The sequence below is a fragment of the Hylobates moloch genome, unplaced genomic scaffold (assembly GCF_009828535.3).
Source record: "Hylobates moloch isolate HMO894 unplaced genomic scaffold, HMol_V3 SCAFFOLD_14, whole genome shotgun sequence".
NCBI classification, from domain to species: Eukaryota; Metazoa; Chordata; class Mammalia; order Primates; family Hylobatidae; genus Hylobates; species Hylobates moloch.
The window spans coordinates 96,004,546-96,027,360 of NW_026652289.1; the positions used below are offsets into that span (position 1 = coordinate 96,004,546).

Genomic DNA, 22,815 nt, shown 5'->3' on the forward strand with positions numbered 1-22,815 from the left:
CATTTTCTTATCTATAGAAATGGAGGATACCAGTTTATTCTTTATAGAGTTTTGAGGACTAGATTAGTTTTGAGGATTAGATGAGATATTACAAATGAAGTGCTGGCCCAGTAGTTGGTATGTATTATAAGTATAAACATTCTTATGAACCTGAATTCTGTAGGAAATTGCTCTCAGAAAGCTGTGATCTCCAAGAGATTGACCCAAAGATGGTATAGAAAATAAAATGCAATGGCCACAAGATTGTTGACTGTCCTCTAAGTATTTGCAATTGAGAAGCGTTTTTTCCTGGCCAGACACAGTGGCTCACGCCTGTAATCCCAGCACTTTGGGAGGCCAAGGTGGGCAGATCACGAGGTCAAGAGTTCAAGACCAGAATGGCCAACATGGTGAAAACCCGTCTCTACTAGGAATACAAAAATTAGCCAGGTGTGGTGGTGCATGCCTGTAATCCCAGCTACTCGGGAGGCTGAGACAAGAGAATCACTTAAACCTGGGAGGCAGAGGTTGCAGTGAGCCGAGATCACACCACTACACTTTGGCCTGGGCGACAGAACAAGACTCTGTCTTGGAGAAAAAAAAAAAAAAAAAAAAAAGAAGGGTTTTTTTCCCTTAAAAACCCAAACCATCAGTGATCTCCATTGCTGAAATTAGTGGGTGCCAGTTGCATGAAATTCCAGGATGTTTATCTAACCTAGGGTGCTCCTTCCTCTGAGGGGAAGAAGTAGATGCCAGGAGAGGTTTAAACCATTAAGTGGCTTGCACACTGGGTGTAGCTGGAATGTACCTCAAGCAGGCACGTCAGTCTACTTCTTTGGCTGCATTTTTGAAAGGTGTGTCAAAGTTTAGCATTACTCCTGGGGATGGTCTACTCCTGAAGAGCAGGCCAGGAAAATTCCCAGTAAGTGGACTAAATGAATAAATGGAAAAATGTCGCAGTTCCCTCTCCTCAGAGCCTCGCACGAAAGGTAGCCATTACATAGGGCACTGTCAAACAGTCCTCTGAGAGATTCCCACACTCTTCCTCTTCCCTCTAGACTACCCATCTGCCCCAATCCCCCCCTTGAGCAGCCTCTTCTGTTTTTTCTCCCACTACAGCAGCCAGCCCCACCGCCTGGTGCAGAGCTTGAAGATGGAATGCGAAGACAGGATGGGCAGAAACTGCCCTGCAGTAGCTATATCATCCCTGGTTGCATACCTAAGAAAACCACTAAGGTCACCACACCCTGGAGGTGACATTCGCATGATTTATGCCTCTCTTGGGCTTTAGATTTGATTCCTTTACTTTGCTATAACTCTGTCGTGACCAGTTTAAAGGCCCCAATGTCATGTCCTCGCATTAACAACCAAGGCTACAACGCAAGCCCTGCCGTGTGCGCTTCTTTACAAAAGGTCAAAGTAAAAAGGAAATCTATACCAAAGAGCCTCTGGATACTATTTCCAGCTTCGGGGAAGTCCATAGTAGGTACTTCCACGAGTAGAGAACATTGTCTTAGACTGGGATAAGGGTTGGTATTCGCAGTCCCCTTCCTATGTTCTGCCCATTGTAAAGACCAGGGTCAGCGTTGAGCCTCGCCCTCCTTTGCTAGAACTACAACTCCCAGGATGCACCGCGGCACGGGAGTGCGCACGCGCGTCGGAGGCGAAGGAGGAACGCGCCGCATCGACAGGGCGGTCGAGTGAGGGAGCTGCTGGCGGGTGGGTCAGGCAACTCCTTGGGAGGCCAACGCGGGCGGACCGGCGAGTGCTGGGAACCGAGCCTCGGCTGGCGGCCGGCAGTTTCCGTGGGTCTGTGAAGAGGTCAGCGGCCCCTGCGGGCGCCATTCAGGTAAGCCCAGCCCGGTGCTTTCCAGGAAGTCCGTCTGCGGGCGCGGGTAGGGAGTCGCACCGGCCATGGTGGCTGAGGAGGGAGAGGTTGCTGCCCGCCGGCCGCCCGACTCCGGGCTCCTTCCCGACGGGTCCGTCTCAGGGAGCAGGGGCGCGCGGGGGCTGCTTCTGCGCGAACGGCCCGGGCGGGGGAGGTGGGGCGCGCTGGGCGTCGCCCGCCGGTCGAGGCGCGCGAACCCGGCGTTCCCGGTGAATCACCCGCGGCCCGGGCGCCGGGGTTCGGGACCGGCCCCCTCCCCTCCGGCTGAGCCGCGGCCGAGCTGGCTCCCTGCGCCCCACCCAGCATCGCCGGGATACGATCGCCCTGAGATGGCACCGAGCCTCCTTCAAAGGCTTCGGCTTGTTGAAAGTTGGGCGGCGGAGTGGGGGAGCCAATACTTAGGGCACACCCTTTTTGTGATTGAAATGTGGCTGCCCTTGCGTTCACCGGTTTGATCTGTCTGCTGTTAGAATTAAGTTCCTAGCTCCCAGGCAGCACAGCTGGATCCGGCTGGGAAGTTTGTGTGTTAGTTTGTTTTTGAGGACGTGACTGGGTCGTTATATTTTTGCTTGCGGGAGGTGGTGTGTTTCCTCCTCAAGCCTGCATTCTGATTACAAACAGAAATGGGAAACAGCCAGTTTCTTTCTTTCTTTTTAATGTTTAGTTAAGAATCGCATTTCCAACTTGCCCTTGGCCTCTGTTAAAACCAAAAGTCATCTGGCAATGAACACTGCAGTAAAACTTACCCCAGGAGGCCATACTTCAACAGGAAATAAGCCTGTGGAGATTTAAGTTAGTTATGTGCAGCCTCCCTTGGTTTGTAACATTTTCATGCAGCTCATGTCTCCTCTCCTTTTCTGAGAAACCTTCAGATTAATTTTTTTTGGCAGATTAAATTGATTAATTGGCCCGCCAAAAATATATTAGGCTTGGAAAAATAGCTTTGCCAAGGCTCATTTACTCTTGCTAGTTTCTTCTTCCTAGGCACCTGTTCACCTTTAAGAGTCAGCAATCATAATAGTTACAGTCCCCTTTCTTACACATTCCTACGAAAGGAACAAAACGAATTAAAATGTCCCAATATATTTTAATTCTTTGAGCTTTCTTTGCTTTTGCAATTCTGAGAAATTGTAGTTTGCTAATCTTTAAAATTAGATTGTTGGACCAGATGACCCCCAAGATTATTCCGCCCCTAAATATCTCTGGTTTTTAAAAGTTCATTTATTTTGCTCATTCAGGAAACACTGGCGATATGAATTCCAAGTCCTATGCTAGACATGAGAAAGAGCAAACATGAGTTCTTGAGAATGCTGTAGACCTACTGCTCAATTTTATTATTTATTTATTTATTTATTTATTTATTTATTTATTTATTTTGAGGCGGAGTCTCGCTCTGTCGCCCAGGCTGGAGTGCAGTGGCGCAATCTCGGCTCACTGCAAGCTCCGCCTCCCAGGTTCACGCCATTCTCCTGCCTCAGCCTCTCGGAGTAGCTGCGACTACAGGCGCCCGCCACCACGCCCGGCTAATTTTTTGTATTTTTAGTAGAGACGGTGTTTCACCGTGGTCTCGATCTCCTGACCTCGTGATCCGCCCGCCTCGGCCTCCCAAAGTGCTGGGATTACAAGCGTGAGCCACCGCACCCGGCCTCAATTTTATTTAATCATATTTTTTATGACTAATTCCTAAATTTTGTGGTATATCCAATATGCCAACCTACATTGTAATTAATAACTTCATCTGAAGTTAAATAGGTACAGGTCAAATCCCATTCAAAGAGTTTTCATGTCTTAATTACTGGCCCATTGAAACAAAACAGGTTTGGTACAACAGAAAGGCCCTGAATGGTGGAGGGCAGTCTTTTCAAACTTTAGCATGCATAATTCATTCAGGATATTGTAGGTTTGAAGTAGAGTCCAAAGTCTATATGTCTGATAGGTGGTGCTGTCGGAGACCACACTTTGAATGTCAAGTGTGGGGAGGTAATTGTAGAGATATTTTCATGTTGTTTTTTGTTCAGAGATTGAGTTGTAACTAGTGAATGCTGTCTCCCTTAGGTAGATCACCCTTGTTAATAAAGACAAAGATTAGAGATGGAGAGAAGACAACTGGGGACTTACCAGTGAGGAGTCTTGAATCCTAAAGCTTAACTAAAATAGAAGTAGAAAAAAGCTAAAATTTTCAAAGACAGGATTACCTTTCTGTGGAAATGCAGGACAACTTTGGTTTCCTTATTTATTCCTTCCCCCTTTCTGTAATATATAAGAGCTTTAGTGAGATATAATTCACACGCCATACAATTCACCCATTTAAAGTGTACAATTCAGTGGATTTTGGTACATTCAGAATTGCAGAACCATCACCACCATTTTAGAACACTTTCATCACACCAGAAATAAACCCCTTACCATTAGCAGTTACTACCTAATTCCTCCCAATTCCCCCCGGTCTCCCTCACCCAGCCCTAGGCAACCACTAATCTACTCTCTCTTAAGATTTGCCTATTCTGGACATCTCATATAAATTGAATCATATAATATGTCATATTTTGTGACTGGCTTCTTTCACCCTTATACCACTCTTAAGAGTTTGTCTTCACGCCTATAATCCCAGCACCTTGGGAGGCTGAGGCAGGTGGATCACGAGGTCAGGAGATCGAGACCATCCTGGCCAACATGGTGAAACCCCATTTCTACTAAAAATACAAAAATTAGCCAGGCATGTTGGCGCACACCTGTAGTCCCAGCTACCCGGGAGGCTGAGGCAAGAGAATCGCTTGAACCTGGGAGGTGGAGGTTGCAGTGAGCCGAGATCACGCCACTGCACTCCAGCCTGGTGACAGAGTGAGACTCTGTCTCAAAAAAAGAAAGAAAAATACTGAAATACAGTCAAGGTTCCTCCTCAGATGTGCACCCTTTTTGAGCTATAAAGATATCCACTCCCTTGGGTATATATGTTCAACACCTGCACCCACTCACTAAGGAAGGAACACAAACACATTAAGACAAACTTACAAACTAAGGCAACATATACAGTGATGATAACCCACTACAAATAAACAGTTTCATATCTGGGCATAACTAAGCATGAACATCATTATGAGTACATACAAGTGAACACAGTTCCTGAAGTGTCTGTGAGAAAGTGAATAAAAATATGGTAAACTAGAAGAAAATGAGGGCTGGGTGTTACATATATGTATATATATATATATATATAGAGAGAGAGAGAGAGAGAGAGACTTGTAGGTAAGAAGATTGTTGTATTTCCTTAACCATAGCATAGCAATTCTTTTGAGCAGGATATTGTTAGTCATACTTATACAGTAGGGGATTTCCATCCATGTGGAAAATTACAACCAACAAAATATTTTCATTCCCTGGGTGTGGTGTTAAAACTTTCATGAGGAGTTAAGTAATATTCAGAGGAAGCCCCTCAAATGTATGAGTCTGGCTTATAGTCAGGAAGCCCTTACCCTGAGGCAAACATGACAAGACATGATACAGCCGCCAAGATTTATTTTCATTCATGGTGGGCTATAATTAACCCAGGTAATACTCTTAGGGAACTATTCTTTTTTTTTTTTTTTTTCTTTTTTCCTCTTTAATATGCCCACTTGAGTGCTAGACCAGCTGAGGAGTTGGGGGTCTAATTTCACTGGAAATACCAATAAATATGTGATGATTTCAAAGTCACGCCCACCCCCCTTTTGTTCTTCTCCTGTTGTCCCTAAGATTTACAGTTTCTTGGCGAAAAATTACAGAACCCTACACAGAAATGGACCAAGGCAGATGTGTAGGATTTCCCCTCTGCAAGGCCTTCTGGGCAGGTGGGCTCTTCTGTTAGTCCTCAGCACACCCCCTATGCTTGCCTTTCCTCTGCCACTTTTCTTGAACCCCCGTTATTATTCCTTGTCAACTCATCTCACTTTCTGCTTTCCTTAGACATTGGCCAGCATTCCAAGTGATATAGTGTGCCTCCACCAGAGAATAGCTGGCACTGCTTTAAGCCCCTTAGCCTTCCCTCCTACCTCAGAAGAAACTGTTTCCTCTTTTCTTCTCCCACTGCCGGATCTGGTCTAGCACACAAGGGGAGCCTCTGCAGAAATGTTCTTTGAACTGGTCCCTGAAAGATGTGAAAGGATTTGAACATGAGAAAGAGTGCAAAAGGACATTTCCTGTGTAATGAACGGTGTGATGTAAGGGCTGCAGGCAGAAGAGCGTGGAGGCGTACTTCTGTGTAACACAGGGTGTGTGAAGATCACTCCTTTCCCTTTACTTTTCTTCTTCTTGCCCTGGCTTCCCTCCCAGCTCCAACCTTTTTCAGCCTGTGCTTTGGTCTCCTTGCTTAGTATATACTTCTCCACCCCTCTCTGTCTAGCTAATTCTGTCCCTCCCTGACTACCCACAGTGATCTCTGAATTTCTGTACACTAATAGCCAGTACCATTCTTTTGGCAGTTAATTATATATTTTCTTGAAAAAAAAAAGCACTTTGTGTGCATGTCTCATTTTCCCAAATACAGTATATTAGTCAAGGTGTTTAGGTCTCAGGGAACACAAACCCAGTTAAGCTCTCTTGCTAGATGGTATGGTGGCAGAGCTGGGAGTTGTACTGCATTACTATTGTAAGGGCGCTGAGGTCCCTGAAATGACCTACAGCTGGAACCCAGAGCAGACACTTTGAAAGTCTCTGTCCTCTCTCTACTTGTAGGGCTGTCTTTGGCTTCTTTCTGTGCCTCTGCTCCATTTTAGGACATTAATTTTGATCATTACTGTGTAATTTATCTTGATTGCTGAGCTTTTTTGCACCCTATTAAATCTTGTGCCTGAGGCAGGTGCCTCCTTTCCTTCTTCCCTGTAGCCCCAGCCCTGCTTCATTCTCTTCCCTACAGACTGACCTTCTGTGCTTTCCCCTTGGCTTCAGCTTCAAGGTGACTGGCTTGTTATGATAGTGCCTCCAGACTTGGTGATACCTTATGTCTCAACTTGAGTTTTGTCTCCCAGCTTTCCAGATTTCTGGAGAAGAATTGAATTTGATCCGTCCTGGTTAGATTGAGAGTGGTGACCCCTGTACCAAACAGCTGTGAAAGATGGGGCATTGTTATGTTGTTTCTTTGGCTGTATATTTCACAGGGACTGGAGTAAGGGGTGGGTCCCCCCACACAAGGAGGTTTGGGGTTGTTCATCTCAAAACATGCTTATTTTGATGTCAGAAGGAAGTGACCATGCCTTCTCTTTTGGTATGTTCCCTGCATCTGGCAGATTGACAGCTAAGAAATAGGTGTATCTCTTTGTTTTTTGTTTTTTTTTCATTTTGTTTGAGACTGGGTCTCACTCTATTGTCTAGGCTGGAGTGCAGGTGTGATCATAGCTCCCTGCAACCTCCGCCTCCCAGGTTCAAGCAATCCTCCCACCTTAGCTCCCCAAGTAGCTGGAACTAAAGGCACGTGCCACCATGCCTGGCTGATTTTTTGTAGTTTTTATAGAGATGGGGTCTCTTTATGTTGCCCAGACTAGTCTCAAACTCCTGGGCTCAAGCAATCCTCCTGCCTCGGCCTCCCAAATTGCTGGGATTACAGAGGTGAGCCACCACACTCAGTCTTCTCTTATTTAGTGTCTATTTATTCCTATGACTTACCATTTGACCATTAGGATTAATGTTTAGGTATAATAGTCAATTCAGAGCAATTTTTTTTTTTCGAGACAGGCTTTTGCTGTCATCCAGGCTGGAGTGCAGGTGTGATCATAACTCACTGCAGCCTTGAACTCCTGAGCTCAAACGATCCTTCTGCCTTAGTCTCCCAAGTAGCTGGGACTACAATTTGTACACCAGCACACCTGGCTAATTTTTCTAGTGAGCAATATTTTTAATACTTAAAATGAATTACTAAAATTTGTGTTATCATTTGGAAATTTTCTAGTTTTATAGCAGATTAAACATTTTTTAAACATTGCTTTTTGAAATTTGTTTCTCAGTTCAGAAAGAATAGGGGAGTAGAATATTGATAATCAAAGAGTGACAATACAGTACAACTTTACTGACTCTGCTCCCAGCCCCATTAGGATATGATAAAACCAAGTTGTCACATCATTGATCTCAATGCTTACTGAGTCCCCTTATATTACTTTATTTTATATTAACTTAGTGTCTACCATGTTGCAGGCACTATATTAGGAGCTGATAATGTAAAAATAGGTCCTTGCCCTCAAAGTGCTCACAGTCTATGGTGGAGATAGATGGTGGTCTATCTCTGTCAGAGACATGGAGACTGATTATGGTCTGGTGAGATAAATGTTGATAGAAGTGTGGGCAAAGATAGAGGTGGCTAGCACCTCTCTTCTAGTATTTTCTTTGTGTACATAGATCTCTCACTCTTCTATATTCTCTTTAGTCTCCAACTCTCATTCAGTCTCTGCACTTAATTGCTTATATTATGTGGATCAGAGTATGGTATGAATAATATCTCATTTACTTAACGTGAACTAATGAAGTGTTCCTTAAAAATGAAGACAGTATTTAATGAAGATAATGACTATTAGCTAACATTGATCACATGCTCTGTATTAGGTACTGTTCTAAGTGATGTATATATGTTATCCTCATTTAACAAATTAACGTATCAATCCCATGAGATACTTACTCTTTTTTTTTTTTTTTTTGAGACGGAGTCTTGCTCTGTCGCCCAGGCTGGAGTGCAGTGGTGCAATCTCGGCTCACTGCAAGGTCCGCCTCCCAGGTTCATGCCATTCTCCAGCCTCAGCCTCCCGAGTAGCTGGGTCTACAGGCACCCGCCACCACGCCCGGCTAATTTTTTGTATTTTTAGTAGAGACGGAGTTTCACCGTGGTCTCGATCTCCTGACCCCGTGATCCGCCCGCCTCGGCCTCCCAAAGCGCTGGGATTACAGGCGTGAGCCACCGCGCCCGGCTGAGATACTTACTCTTATTCTCATTTTACAGATGAGAAAACAGAGGGACAAAACAGTAGTTCAATATCTTGCCCAAGGTTATAAAGTTAGCAAGAAGTTGAAATCTTTTTTGTAAGTTATTTTAAATGTCATTTTTAAAATAAGATGTATTATAATAATTGGAGTCCCTGATGCTTAATTTAGCCAAAATGATGTGGGAAATATCGACTTTAGAATTCATTTTTTTTGCATCATTTATTGTACCATGCTATGGAATTGCCTTCTGAGATCGTTGACTTTTATAGGCTCTTAGAAACTGCATTAAATTGTCCCACACTTTTGTGTTTTGGTTACTTGGTAGCTTTTCCTTTTCTTTTATCTCCAGCTGTGGCTTCTTGCTATCACCTAATATCACTTAATTTGCTTCTGTTAATGTGTAGTGTCTAGTATTATAAAACTAAAAACATGGCAAAAATTGAGTATTTTTTAGAGGAAGTGTGGTATTGTGTAAAACGTATGGCTTTTAGGGTCAGGTTCAAATCTCACATCCACTACTGAAAAGTATATACCCTTGAGCAGGCTCTTAGCCTTTCTGAGCCTCAGTTTCTTCATCTGTAAATTGGAGATAGAACTATTTTGCAAGGTTATTAGGAGGGGATGTGTATGATAAAGTGCCTGGCATATAACAGGTATACAAACAAAAATTGATTCCTTTCTTTTTCACTTCATTATAATATGATATGGGACATGATCCCTTTATTCTGAGAGACTAAAGTAAAAAATGAAAGAAATGTTTTCCTATGATGTAATTAAGATATAACCAGTTTTATTCTATCACTAAAGATAATAATTGATAGTTGTTGTCATAAGTGTTAATTTTAGATATGTTATCCTGAACTCCTGTTTTGGGTCCTTCTAAGCTCTCAGCAACCTCCTCTCTTTTCCTGCATTATTTTCTTTTACTTGTATGAGGCTCCGTTGATTTCCGTCATTTGATATTAAAGGAAAAATGTCCTTTAGCCCCCTTCTAAAGAACCTATCCCAAAGCAGACCTTCTGTCCTGGAGACTGTGAACCAAGCTTCTTGGCCAATAGCAATGATTTCTAAGACTTCCCTTCTTTCTCAGTTCTGCTTTCTTCAGTTATCACCAGTCTTAAGTATTAATTTGTTTTTCTTTCTGCCTCCATCCCCTCCCATTTCTCCTTTCTCTGAAACTATCCCCAATCCCCACTAGCTGTATGGTTCTCATTATTTCAGTAGTTTTTTGTGGTTTGGAGTTTTTTTAATTATTATTTTGAGATGGAGTCTCGTTCTATCACACAGGCTGGAGTGCGGTGGCACGATCTTGGCTCACTGCAACCTCCACCTCCCGTGTTCAAGCGATTCTCCTACCCCAGCCTCCCGAGTTGCTGGGATTACAGGCATGGGCCACCACGCCTGGCTAATTTTTTTTTATGTACTTGTAGTAGAGACGGGGTTTCACCATGTTGGCCAGGCTGGTCTCGAACTCCTGACCTCAAGTGATCCACCCACCTTGGCCTCCCAAAGTGCTGGGATTACAGGCGTGAGTCACTGTGCCCGGCCTGATTTGGCTTTTTATTATATGTTTGTGTGTATTTTTCAAAGGCTATATTGTGGTAGTTCTTATCGTTTATAGTGAACTCTCCTTTCTTAACATCATGAGGTATTTCTGCTTCTGTGCCAGAGGTTTTGTGCCTTCTATGTTGAAACTGCCAATGAAAACCTAGTGAATACGCCTCTCCCCTCACTTTACTGGACCGCGTGCTGCTTCTCCGTAGGCGAATACTCTAGCTTATGTCACCAGATTACTTTTTTAAAAAACAATTTTATCAAGGCATAATTTATATACCATCAACTTTACGTATACAGCTTGATGATACCAAATTACTTTTCCTAGCAAGCCCTCTTCAGTGCTGTCTGTGGTGTGTAAGTCATCTTGCCCTTTCTCTTTGTGTTCCAAAAATTGCTTATGGTGGGTTGTGTGGATGTTGATTGTGGCTGCTGTGTGGTTACTTACAAGTGCCCTGTCTGTTCGTTATTTTTCAGCTATTCATTCTGAATATCATAGTACTTCATTAGGCATGAGGTTTTCTACATTTAGGGCCTAAGGTCAAGGTCGTGGGGCGGTGTCATTTTCTTGAAGAATTAACTCTCTGTTGCACTACTATTGACTGAGTTCATGCTTTTATCCCACCTCATGAGAATTATACCCTAACTCCAGGAGTTACCGAATCTCTTTCTGAGTGGTATTATATTCCCCACCTCCCTCATGAAGTACAAAATACATTATGCAAATTTTAGGCTTGTGCCTCTTGAAAAACCTATTGTAACTACTACTCCCTTTCAATCTGAAAATTAATTGTGATAATAAAGCTTGATGTATCTCCAGGCCCCTGAAGTTGATTAGAGTAATACCAGTGGTATCTCTAAGTCAGAAGTGTGCCGTGTCTCTGAAGGTGCATATGAATGCCTTCACCATGTAAGAGTGAGGCATGCTCCATTGAGGAGCATTCATTCTTACCAGCTGGGGCACCGTACTCATGACTCAGTGGTGAGCAGTGGGGCTAGATGGTATGCCACACCTGGAGCACTGCTGACCTTGAGAGGAGGAAAAAGAGTAGTCAGAGTTGGAAGAGCTAGAAAGGCTTTGGAGAGGACAGACTTCAGCTAGTCTTTGAATTGTGCGGCTTGTGGATAAGATAGAGAGGTGAAATTCGGGCCTGGGGTAAAAAGGATTGTTTAAGAAGAGTGACACCATTGTGGGAAAGAAATGAGGCGGCCAGCTGAAGATGAACTTTGGATATCTGTGAGGCCCTGAGGAATCTAGCCTGATTAAAGCAGAGGATTCCTAGTGATTCTTAGAGCAAGTAGGAAGGGGGGTTTTATCAAAATCACCTGAGAAACTGTCAAACTACAAACACCTAACAAGAAACATTTCTAAATAAAGGAGTAAAATGTTAAAAGCAGTGTTTTAGGTGACTATAGGCAAGATCCAGATGTTAGAGCAGGAAAACAGGAGCTTAGAGTCCGTTTGCTTGTCTAGAGCCTGGTCTGACAGAGGGCTTAGTAAAGCAGTATTTTTTACTTCCTCTCTTTATGAGGTTCCAGAAATTTCTCTAGGTCCTAGAACCTTTCCTGGGAAGGGGCAGGGCTCAGACACAGGGCTTTGAAGAGCCTGCATAGGACTTTAGAAAGCTGTTTCTCTTGATGTTTCCTTAGGGAGAAGGTTTTGAGAAAACATACCCCAAAACTGGCCTCAATCCCAGTTTCAGGATTTCAATTAAATAGGGCCTTTGGTCCAAAGCTGTGGGACTTGGGAGAATATATAATTACATATTTCTTAAAATGAGCTTTGCTATTGGTTTCGCAGATTGCTAGTTTTTTTTTTTTTTTAATAGCATTCTGAAATTCTAATAAGACTGTATGATGGCCGATGGTTATTTTGTTTTTTCTACCAAAGCACTCCTTGCTGTTACCTGAGTGTGGCATGCATAATTCTAAAGTCAGGGATAATATTTGTTATTTTTTCATGCACAACATCAAAATGCAACAAATGATTGAATTGTCCTTTAAATCAAAAATAAAATTAATAAATGCACGTGGTACAAAACTCCTGGGGTCCTCCTGCATATATAGCAAACACCGAGTGAACCCTCTCCCTTGTATCCTCAGCTAACTAGTTTGTCTCTGGTTCTTGTGGATCCTTCCAGAGTTATTCTCAAGCACTTATTTTTAAAAGTTGATTGTTTAGATTTGGAAGGACCTTGGAGCTCTTTTGTTAACCAGTAGACTTTCTTGAGGTACTAGAAAAAAGTGGGTCACATTTGAGGAATAGATGTAAATGAATGATGGGGGGCGGGGGGAGAACCCTCTGAAACTCCTTAGAATATCACCTGCGGTTAAAGCCTTTTTGAAACCTGTTTTCCAAAGGCCTCTTTCCTAAATTCCAAGTCCATTTTTCTAACCTATTTTTTCTTATTCTGAAGTCTTTTTTCTAATATCTTTCAGTACTGTTCTCCTCTTGAGAGTCTTGGTTATAAAATTTAATTAAAATAAAGAGAGGCAGTAGTTAAATACTTTTAAATTTATTTTAATAAGAGAAAAGGAAATAAAGACCAAGGCAGAAATGAATGTACTACTTTAGTATTCTTACTACATTGACAGAATGTATATTTAATTTTGTGATTGAAACTTCTTTGCATTAATTCCTATGATTTATGATTTGTAGGGAATTCATGTTTTCATGGAAACATGTCTAACTTTATTATGGAAATCAATGTGAAAATAGAAAATTAGCTGTATAAGTTTGCTTTATTTGGTGAGTTTTCAGGAAAGCATTTATTAATATGGTCATACTACTGTAACTTTTTTTTCCCCTCTACGACTTAACAACATTGGCTCATGCTTGACTTCATTATTTACTTTGTTCATGTTTTTAGTCTGTCTGGTTCTGGTTTTTCAAGTCACTTTCCCGAAGTATTTCAGCTTTTGTATGTGCATATCTAGCATGATTCAGCTTTCATATTTTTCCTTTTTACTTATACATTGTTCACCTTGGCAGTGATGAGGGCAAGTCAGTATTTTTTCCCCCAAGATTGGGTTAAATGGTGTTTCCTTAAAATCATAGACAATTAGAATTAGAAGAGACCTGAGTCCATCAGTCTCAGGGATGAAATGACTAGGTTTCAACCTTTGCCAAGTCTCATCTACTGGTAGTAGCTGCCTGAGGACTGAGGGAGGATCTGTGCTCAGAGAAAAAAAGTCTGTTTGATTTGCCATGTTTGTCATGGACGTGGAAGAGTCACCTGTCAGAACCAGGACTATATTTTAGCTATTCTTCATCTAGCCCAGGAAACTAAGAAGAGATTAAAGTCAGGACCCCTAAATCCATAGATCTGCTCACCCTCAGTCTGATGCTGGGAGCTAACTAAGTGCAGGACTTTTTCTCCTGAAGAATTTTGGTTCCAGCCAGGCACAGTGGCTCAGATGTGTAATTCCGTACTTTGGGAGGGTGAGGTGGGAGCATTGCTTGAGCTCAGGATTTTAGACCAGCCTGGGCAACATAGTGAGACCTCATCTCTACAAAAAATTTAAAAATTAGCTACGCATGGTTGGCACACACTTGTTGTCCCAGCTACTCAGTAAGCTAAGGTGGGAGAATCGCTTGAGCCCAGAAGGTCAAGGCTGCAGTGAGCTGTCATCACTCCAGCCTGGGTGACAGTGGGAGACTCTGTCTCAAAAAATAAAACAAAAAAAGAATTTTGGTTTCCTCTGGGTTTTGTTTGTTTTTCCTCCTCTGGTGATAATTGAATCCTATTAATTACATAGGTTTGTCACAGTTTGTTATAGAGCTTGGAGAAGGACTTCAGAGTAATCAATCAAGGAGTCAGAAGGTACAGAAAATTCTCCTTATTCTAGCAAAGAAAGGGAGCTTGAGTTATATAATCTAGCTAAAATTAAAAACTTTTAAAAATCTATTTTTATGACTGAAGATTTTTCCATTAAAATTTAAAAGTGCACTACTGGCTGAGCACAGTGGCTCACACCTGTAATCCCAGCACTTTGGGAGGCCAAGGCAGATGGATTACTTGAGCCCAGGAGTTTGAGACCAGCCTGGGCAACATGGTAAAACCCTGTTTCTACAAAAAAAAAAATACAAAAATAAAAATTAGCCAGACATAGTGGCGCGCACCTGTTGTCCCAGCTACTCGAGAGGCTGAAGTGGGAGGATTGCTTGAGCCTGGGAGTTTGACGCTGCCATGAGCCATGATCGTGCCACTACACTTTAGCCTGGGTAACAGAGTGAGACCTTGTCTCAGAAAAAAAAAAAAACAAATCTAGTCTGAAGCCCAGGAAATTTGGAAGGATTGAAACTGAGGAAAAATAATACCTTTTGTTCACTGCGTAACATTCAACTTGCTCTCAGCATGATTTCTTTTAGACCTGGCCTAGTTTATTTTAGGTTTTATGTGTTCTTCAATGCTTACTAACTTGGTGGATTAAGAAAATTCTTGCAAGAGGAAGAATGAGTCATGCTGATACTTCCCTTTAGGGGAGAGAAAGAAAACTCTCAGATGAATCTCACCATTATGCACTTGGCATGGATTCAGCATTTTGATTGATGGCTGAGCATTGATAAATCTTTCCCTGTAAGCCACTTCATATCATATTTGGTTTTGTTCACAGTAGGACTGGTAGAAGTCTCTTTTTCAGTTAACCAGCAGAGATAAAGAACTCTGTAACCTTATTACCGTCAGAGACTTGTTCGTGTGATGTCATTTCTTTTTAAAGATATTTTGAGTTTGCAACAACTGGGAAAAAACATTTCCCAGTCTACCCAGTCTATTAAACAAACAAACCAAAAAAATTAAAAACTGAAAAACATTTGGTACTGGGAAACTGGGTATGCTAAGGGTGTGGCTATTTTGGCATCCATCTTTGGTATGCACAGAGTGGGTTCCTCTTTGACCTTGCCCTGTGTCTCTGATGCTGCAGCTCCACTAAGAAGAAGAGAAAGGGGGAGTGGGAAAGAACTGGGAGCTGGTTTGCTACTATTCGTCAGAAAAGGAAGTGGGGCACCTACAAGAGAGCCACAAAGTCTCTCAGCAGGGTCTTGTTGAAAGATTGTTTTTGAAGTGGTATGAATAACCTGTCAAGTATTTTCTTGTAATGATCACGGAACTGATCTGGCTACTTTCTACTTTAAGGTAGTCCTCCGTGATATGCTTCTAATTACATCTCTTCTTTATTCTAGCCCTAACAAGTTTTTCTGCACTGCCTTCAGATTTCAAACTATTTTCTCTGCGATCTATAAATTTCATTTTTTAAAATGCAAGATGGCATTAGTAGCAGTGGCAGGAAAGACAGGGCTACGTAGGTTGATTAGTTTCCGTGGGACTTTTACACAGAATAATCAACCACTATTTTTTCAAACTACTGTGTGCAAAGCAGCTATCTCACTGAGCTGTGCTAATATCTGAGTCAACAAACCGTAGCCTCCCCAAAACGCCACAAAAATCATTAAAATACTGTCTTTTAGGCTTCATTGTATAGAGGAGTCAGTGAACCAAACAAAAGGATAAATTTAGCATCCAGTGTATTTCCTTTAAAAAAGTCTTAGCCAGGCATGGTGGCTCATGTTTATAATTCCAGCACTTTGAGGGTCTGAAGCAGGAGGATCACTTGAAGCCAAGAGACCATTTACTATCAAAGTAATATACGTTATATACAACTAAAATAAAATGGGCATTTTTTAGAAGGTAAATATGTGTGCCAATACAGTGCTTTGAACGTGGTGGGCGCTGCTATGGTTTGAATGTCTGTACCTTCCTAAAACTCATATGCTGAAACCTAATCACCAATGTGATGGTATTAGGAGGTGGGGCCTTTGAGAGGTGAGTAGGTCATGAGGATAGAGCTTTCATGAGTAGGATTCGTGCCTTTATAAAAGAGGCCCTAGAGAGCTGCCTTGCATTTCCATCATTTCAGGACACAGCTGGAAGGCTCCATCTGTGAATCAGAAAGTGGGCTCACACCTGACTCTCAATCTGCTGGCATCTTATTGGACTTCTCAGCCTCTGGAAATTGTGAGAAATAGATTGCTGTGGTTTACAAGCTACCCAGTTTATGGTATTTTGTTATAGCAGCCCAAATGGGCTAAGACAGACACTGAATATATTCTGTTTATAATTAGTGTTATTTAGAATTATAAGCTATAAAAAGGAAATGACCTTATGAGAGTCTTGAAACTCCCTTGCCTTTGAGGAATCTGCCACATTGTCCCTGACAGATATTCATACTCAGCCTCAACAATCCCAAGAATAGATAGATGACTGTCTTTACCTCAGCCTTCTCCATCAAAGAGAATGTTCCTCAAACCAGCAGAGATGAAACTCAACCTTAACATTAAATAGAAGAGTATTTTGATGTTTTGAATGTTAAAATCTCCAGCCAGAGATAACTTATTGTTACATTATTTCCAGATTAATTTTGAACCATGTCCAAACAAAAAAGAAAAGGGAATGTGAATTTGAATTTTTTTAATTGCAGTAAATTGAAGCAGATACTTGGGAAATTGTTGGCTAGTGAACCGTATCTACTTCAAAAGATTACATGACTATTCATCCAAAGGGAATATTTTGATCCTAACTACTATTATCTAATATGTGTCAACACTGAAATAGTTTTATTTAAAAGTAAACATATATAATCACCAAAAGTTTTCTTCAGCATGCAAGGATATGACTGCCAGTCAATATCTGAAACAAAAGCAAAGCTGAATTTAATGCTTACTATAATAAGGGAGAGCAATGCTGGCTAGACACAGTTTCTCTAAGAAGAGCAGGCCAATTTCTTATTTTGGGGAATTGTGGAAATCAGGGATTGGCAAACTTTCTGAGGCCATAGTGGGTTAACATAATCTGTAGAAGTATGACTATGATTGGCTGGCACTCAGAGGAGTGTTTATTGGAGTATGTTCCCAATCAGATGCTTTCAGAAGTTGGGAAGCTATTGCAATAGCCCAGATAAGAGGAGATAATGGCTTGGACCAGAGTGGAAGGAAGCAGTGGAGGTGGTAAAGACATGACTTTTAAAGGTAAAACCAGCAAGATTTGCTGGGTGGATCGTATGTGGATTGCGAGAGAAATCAAAGTTGACTCCAAGATTTTTGGCCTGAGCAACTAAAGAATGGTGTTGCTGTTTATTACATGGGGAAAGCATGGCAAGAGCAGGTATGGGGGAGAAAACTAGGAGTCTGTTTTGTATGTTTACATTTGAGAACTACCTGTTAGCCATCCAAGTGGAGATTTTACATGGATAGTTATTTGCAAGTATGGAATTCAGGAGAGAGGTCCAGATTGGAGATATCAATTTAAAATGTATCAGTGTATGAAATCACCAAGGCAGTGAGTATAGAAAGAGAAGCTGTCCAAGGAACTAAGTACTGGGGGCACTCCAACATTTGAAGATGAGGAAGTTGAGGAGGAACCAGCAGAGGAGAATGAGATGGGGCAGTCAGGGAGGAAGGACCAAGAAAAAATGATGTCCCCAAAGCCAAGTGAGGAAAGTGTTTTATGGCCAGATACTGTGTCTAATAGGTCTCGTAAGATGTGGACTAAGGTGGCTCCTGCCTGTAATCCCTGCACTTTGGGAGGTCAAGGCAAGTGGATCACCTGAGGTCAGGAGTTCAAGGACAGCCTGGCCAACATGGTGAAACCTCATCTCTTCTAAAAATACAAAAAAAATTAGCCAGGCATGGTGGCTTACACCTGTAATCCCAGCTACTCGGGAAGCTGAAGAAGGAAAATCGCTTGAACTCAGGAGGCGGAGGTTGCAGTGAGCCGAGATCACACCACTGCATGTCAGCCTGGGTGACAAAACGAGAGTCTGTCTCAAAAAAAAAAAAAAAAAAGATGAGGACTAAAAATTGACAGTTGGATTTAGCACTGTGCTGGCAAGATCAGTTTGGGTGGAGTGAGTGGTGGGGATGAAAGCCAGATGGGAGAATATTTGAGACAATAAGAGGGAGAGGACTCGGGGTACCAAATAGAGACAATTCTTTTAAGTTTGGCTGTAAAGTGGAGCCAAGAAGTAGGGTAGTGTCTGGAGAGGGATGTGAAGTAGAAGGAGAGTTTATATGTTTTTTATCTGAGGTATGTATTACAGTCTGTGTGCTAATGGGCATGGTCCAGTAGAAAAAGAGCACAATTACTAGATAATTGTGCTCTTATATAAATGTATACTGGAACCCTTGTATAAATGAGCAGGAATGGGATCTGGTTCCAAGAGGCAGGATTGGCCTTAGGAAGAGACTGGACAGTTTATCCATAACAGCAAGAGGGAAGGCAGAGTGTATGGGTACAGGTGTGGTAGGTTTGTTGATATGATGGGAACTCAGATGTCATTTTACGATTGCTTCTATATTCTCAGTGAAATATTAAGGTCATCAGAGAGTGAGGAATAGGCAGTATTGAAGGTGTGAGAAAAAAGAAGTAGAAAAAAGTCATCTAAGAGAGTAGGAGAGTGACTGGGCTAGGATTTGAAATACTAGAATGTTAGAATTATTAGGCAGTACTCTTTGACATTAGTGGTGATACATTTTAAATGTAGCCAGTCAGTTCATGTGTTTTTTCTCCAGCTTCATCTGCCACCCTAGTGCTGGTGAGGAGTAGGAAGAGTTAGGTTTTTTGTTTGTTTGTTTGTTTGTTTGTTTGAGACGGAGTATCGCTCTGTCACCCAGGCTGGAGTGCAGTGGTGCGATCTCGGCTCACTGTAACCTCTGCCTCCTGGGTTCAAGCGATTCTTCTGCCTCAGCCTTCTCAGCTGGGATTATAGGCACGCGCCACCACGCTCAGCTAATTTTTGTATTTTTAGGAGAGACAGGGGTTTCACCATGTTGGTCAAGCTGTCCTCGAACTCTTGGCCTCGTAATTCGCCAACCTTGGCCTCCCAAAGTACTGGGATTACAGGCATGAGCCACTGCACCCGGCCAGAAGAGTTAGTTTTAACCAGATGTGGAGTTTTGCCAGAGGAATTCCAGAGAGACAGGGTCAAAGATGTTGAGAGTTATGGAGGGGCAGACTTATTGGTAAGGATAAGGACTGCTGGGGGGGTGATGTGGAGCTGAGGTAAGCTGAGGACTGGGCTGTGAGAAGAAGGAAGGTCAGGGAACTCAGAGTAAGGGGATCATCACTACAGTTCCTGGGTGCCAGATTCATGACTTCAGCAGTTTGACCAGTAAGCATTGAAAATATTGGAAAGAAAATAAGAAACAGCAATTGCGTAAAATTTTTTTTAAGGCATGACAAGTTATTTGCTTGTTTCACTTTTTAGACTCAATCTTTTGCAAAAAATGATACCAGAAATGGCATTAACAAAAAGACATGTTCTTTGGTTTAGACTGTGAATATGTTTAAGGACAGCCAGCAAATGTTTTATTTAGTAACTTTTGATTGGTTGATTTTGTTTAGTTAGTTGATTATCATTATTATGGGTTTGTTCATAAACTGTCATATTAGGACCATTCACAATGTGGATCTCAAAACAGACTATGATGAAAATATCAACCAAGAAACTCTTTTTTAAAGCAGGCTTAGAAATATAGGTGGCATAGGGCAATGTTCAGCTCCTCAGGAAAAAAAAATAGGTGTGGAATAAGAAATATTATTAAATACTAACTGAAATTGACTTAGAAGTCATCCTTCGTGCAGCTCGTGTTTTTATCCCCTACAGCCAACCGCTGTGTTTCCAAAACATACCATGTTTATCTACTTCTCTCCATCTCCACAGCCACAACTCTAGGCAAAGCTGCCATCATTTGTCACCTAGATTGCAGCTATTAGCATAGTCCTAGGCTGAGAGAGCTGCTTAAAGAACGTAGGTCCTAGCTCAAAAGTCATTTTTCAGAACAGTCTCTCTGAACCACTTAAGTTAGCCTTCCTGATCCTCCCCACCTCCTTTGCTTTAAGTTTTCTTCCTTATAGTACTTATTGCTGTCTCATATTACCTTCTTCCTTTATTAATTGGTTTTTGTCTGTGTGCCACCTTTAAAATAGGGCAGGGAACTTGTCTGTCTTGTATACTGCTTATGCCTGTTGTCTAGAACAAGTAATTCATGGAGTAGGAAATGTTCAAAAATATATGTCAAAAGAGCAGTAAGTATATTGAAAAACAAATATTCATCTGGGAATCTTGAGATCAAAAAAATTCTCTGATCTGGTGGGTTGTGGAGATTCAGCACCCAGGGGTCCTAGGAGAAGCCAGTGAGGAAAAGACAACATAACAGTCTTAAGCCTAGCGCAACTGAAGAGAAGGCCTCCAGCATCTGAAGTGGAGTTAACCTGAGGCCTGGTGTCTCCTGAAGATGAAACTCATTTGGTTACCTTAAAAAAAAAAAAAAAAAAATCAAATTTTCATTTAATTTCAGAGATGACTGATGATCAGATATTTTTGTTTTGTTTTTAACTGGGGGAGATTAGACAGCAGAGAACTCTGAATACTAAGCTCAAATGAGTTGATAGGGAAGAAAAGGTGAAGAAGGGGCTGCAAAGGATCAACAGAAGTATCAAAAACTCATTTTCAGCCCCCCCTTTAGTTGTGTTAAGGGGATTAGAGTTTGGGAGCAAGAGGATACTAGGTAGCTGGAGGAGGAAGAGGGAACTACCAAAGAAGGGAAAGCAGCGATTGATGTGTGATCCAAGTATATCAAATTTGTGTTAGTTATGTACTGTACCTGGCGATGGCAACCCAGTGAGGAATGAGATCTGGGAGAGATTCTCTGCCCTTCAAGAGCTTTACAGTGTCTAGTGAGAGAGACAGGTGAAAAACGAACACCAATCCAGTATAATTGTTGGTTTGAAGTAAGTTTGAGGGGTGTCTTTATGGAGTAGCTGGCCAGCCAGCTCTGGAATAGGATTTCAGGTGATGGTCCACAGCTTTATCTTTACAGAGACACAATTTCAATCAACTGATAGGTGTCTAATCTCTTAAAAACTGGCCTGTAGCAACCATACTCATAAAAAAGACTTATACGTAAGCCAAAATATCAATTTATTAATATCTAGTGAGGAAAGCTACTTGAATAGCTGAATTTTAATTAGAAGATACCTTGGTGAACATTGAGAAGAATAAGAGGAAATAATTGGATGATGAAATATTGCCTTCTTTATTGTTTATTTATTTTTAAGACAGAGTCTCACTCTGTCACCCAGGCTGGAGTGCAGTGGTGCAATCATGGCTGACTGCAGCCTGGACCTCTTGGGTTCAAGTTATCCTCCCACCTCAGCCTCCTACTAGCTGGGCCTACAGACGTGGGCCATCATGCCTGGCTAATTTTTTTATATTTTGTAGAGATAGGGGTCTCCCTATGTTGCCCAGGCTCATCTCAAACTCCTGGACTTAAGCGATCCTCCCTCCTTGGTTTCCCAAAGTGCTGGGATGACAGGCGTGAGCCACTGCACCTGGACTTTCTTTAGTTATGGTACTGTCATTTTATATATCTGATTTTCTGGGAAACACTCTTAACATTTTATGTCAGTATTTTCCGTTACGCCCTTAAGTTTTGAAGTTACCGATGTACAATACAACTTGTGGTTATAATGGATGTATATATGAAGATAATAGCAACAACAGTTTGGGCCCGATGTGTTATGCCTTTAGTCCTACCTACTCAGGAGGCTGAGGAGGAGGGATCACTTGAATCTAAGAGTTTGAGGCTGTGCCACTGCACTCTGACCTGACAGAGCGAGTCCCTGTCTCTTAAAAAAAAAAAAAAAAAGATAATGGCAACATCATTAAGGAAATCATTAATTTTGCCTGGGCGTGAGAATGGAGACCAGGGAAATTTTCAGGGAAGATACGACATTTTCAGCTAGGTATTGAAGAATATGTGAGATTCAGTTGAGGATATAAGTAGATGGGAATGAATGCATTTTTTTCTAGAGAGAGGGAACATAATAAGCAAAGCAATAGAGAGGCCTAAAGTTTGCGGCCTGTTTGGAGTATAGGCTATGTGATGGAGAGCAGTCTGAGATAATATAGGAAAGCTAGCTAGTCAGGACCAGCTTCTGAACTGTGTGTCTTATAATGAGGAGATTGGACTTTCTCTTATAGGTCAGGGATGGGCAAACTTTTTCTGTAAAGGGCCAAATAGTAAATATTTTAGCTTTGCAAGCCATCTGGTCTCTTGCAATTACTCAACTCTGTCACTGTAGCACAAAAGCAGCCATAGGCAATACATAAATGAATGAACGTGAATGTGTTCAAATAAAACATTTACAAAGACTGGCAGCAGGCCGAATTTGGCCACCTGTAGTTTGCCTAACCCTGTTGTGGGTAATATGAGTTATATAAGGCTTTTGGACCAGAGAGCAATATGATCACATGTATGTAATAAAGAGAGAACGGATAAGAATCTGAAAACTCTGAGCCCACCCTACGGAAATGGTGGTGAAGTGGAGATTAACAACTCATAGAGTATCTCTCTGAATCATATAATTCTGCATTTTAACAAATATAGTCAG

At 41.8% G+C, this 22,815-nt stretch overlaps 1 protein-coding gene across 1 annotated transcript in view; it reads left to right on the forward strand.

The window, feature by feature from the left end:
* Positions 1 to 1,668: 1,668 nt before the first annotated feature.
* The window catches only part of LOC116481606 (tropomodulin-3), a 54,580-nt gene continuing 33,433 nt past the window's right edge, over positions 1,669 to 22,815 (forward strand). Inside the window, exon 1 of the mRNA XM_032174303.2 lies at positions 1,669 to 1,828. The gene's annotated coding sequence lies outside the window, so the exon portion shown is untranslated. The remainder of the gene's footprint in view (positions 1,829 to 22,815) is intronic.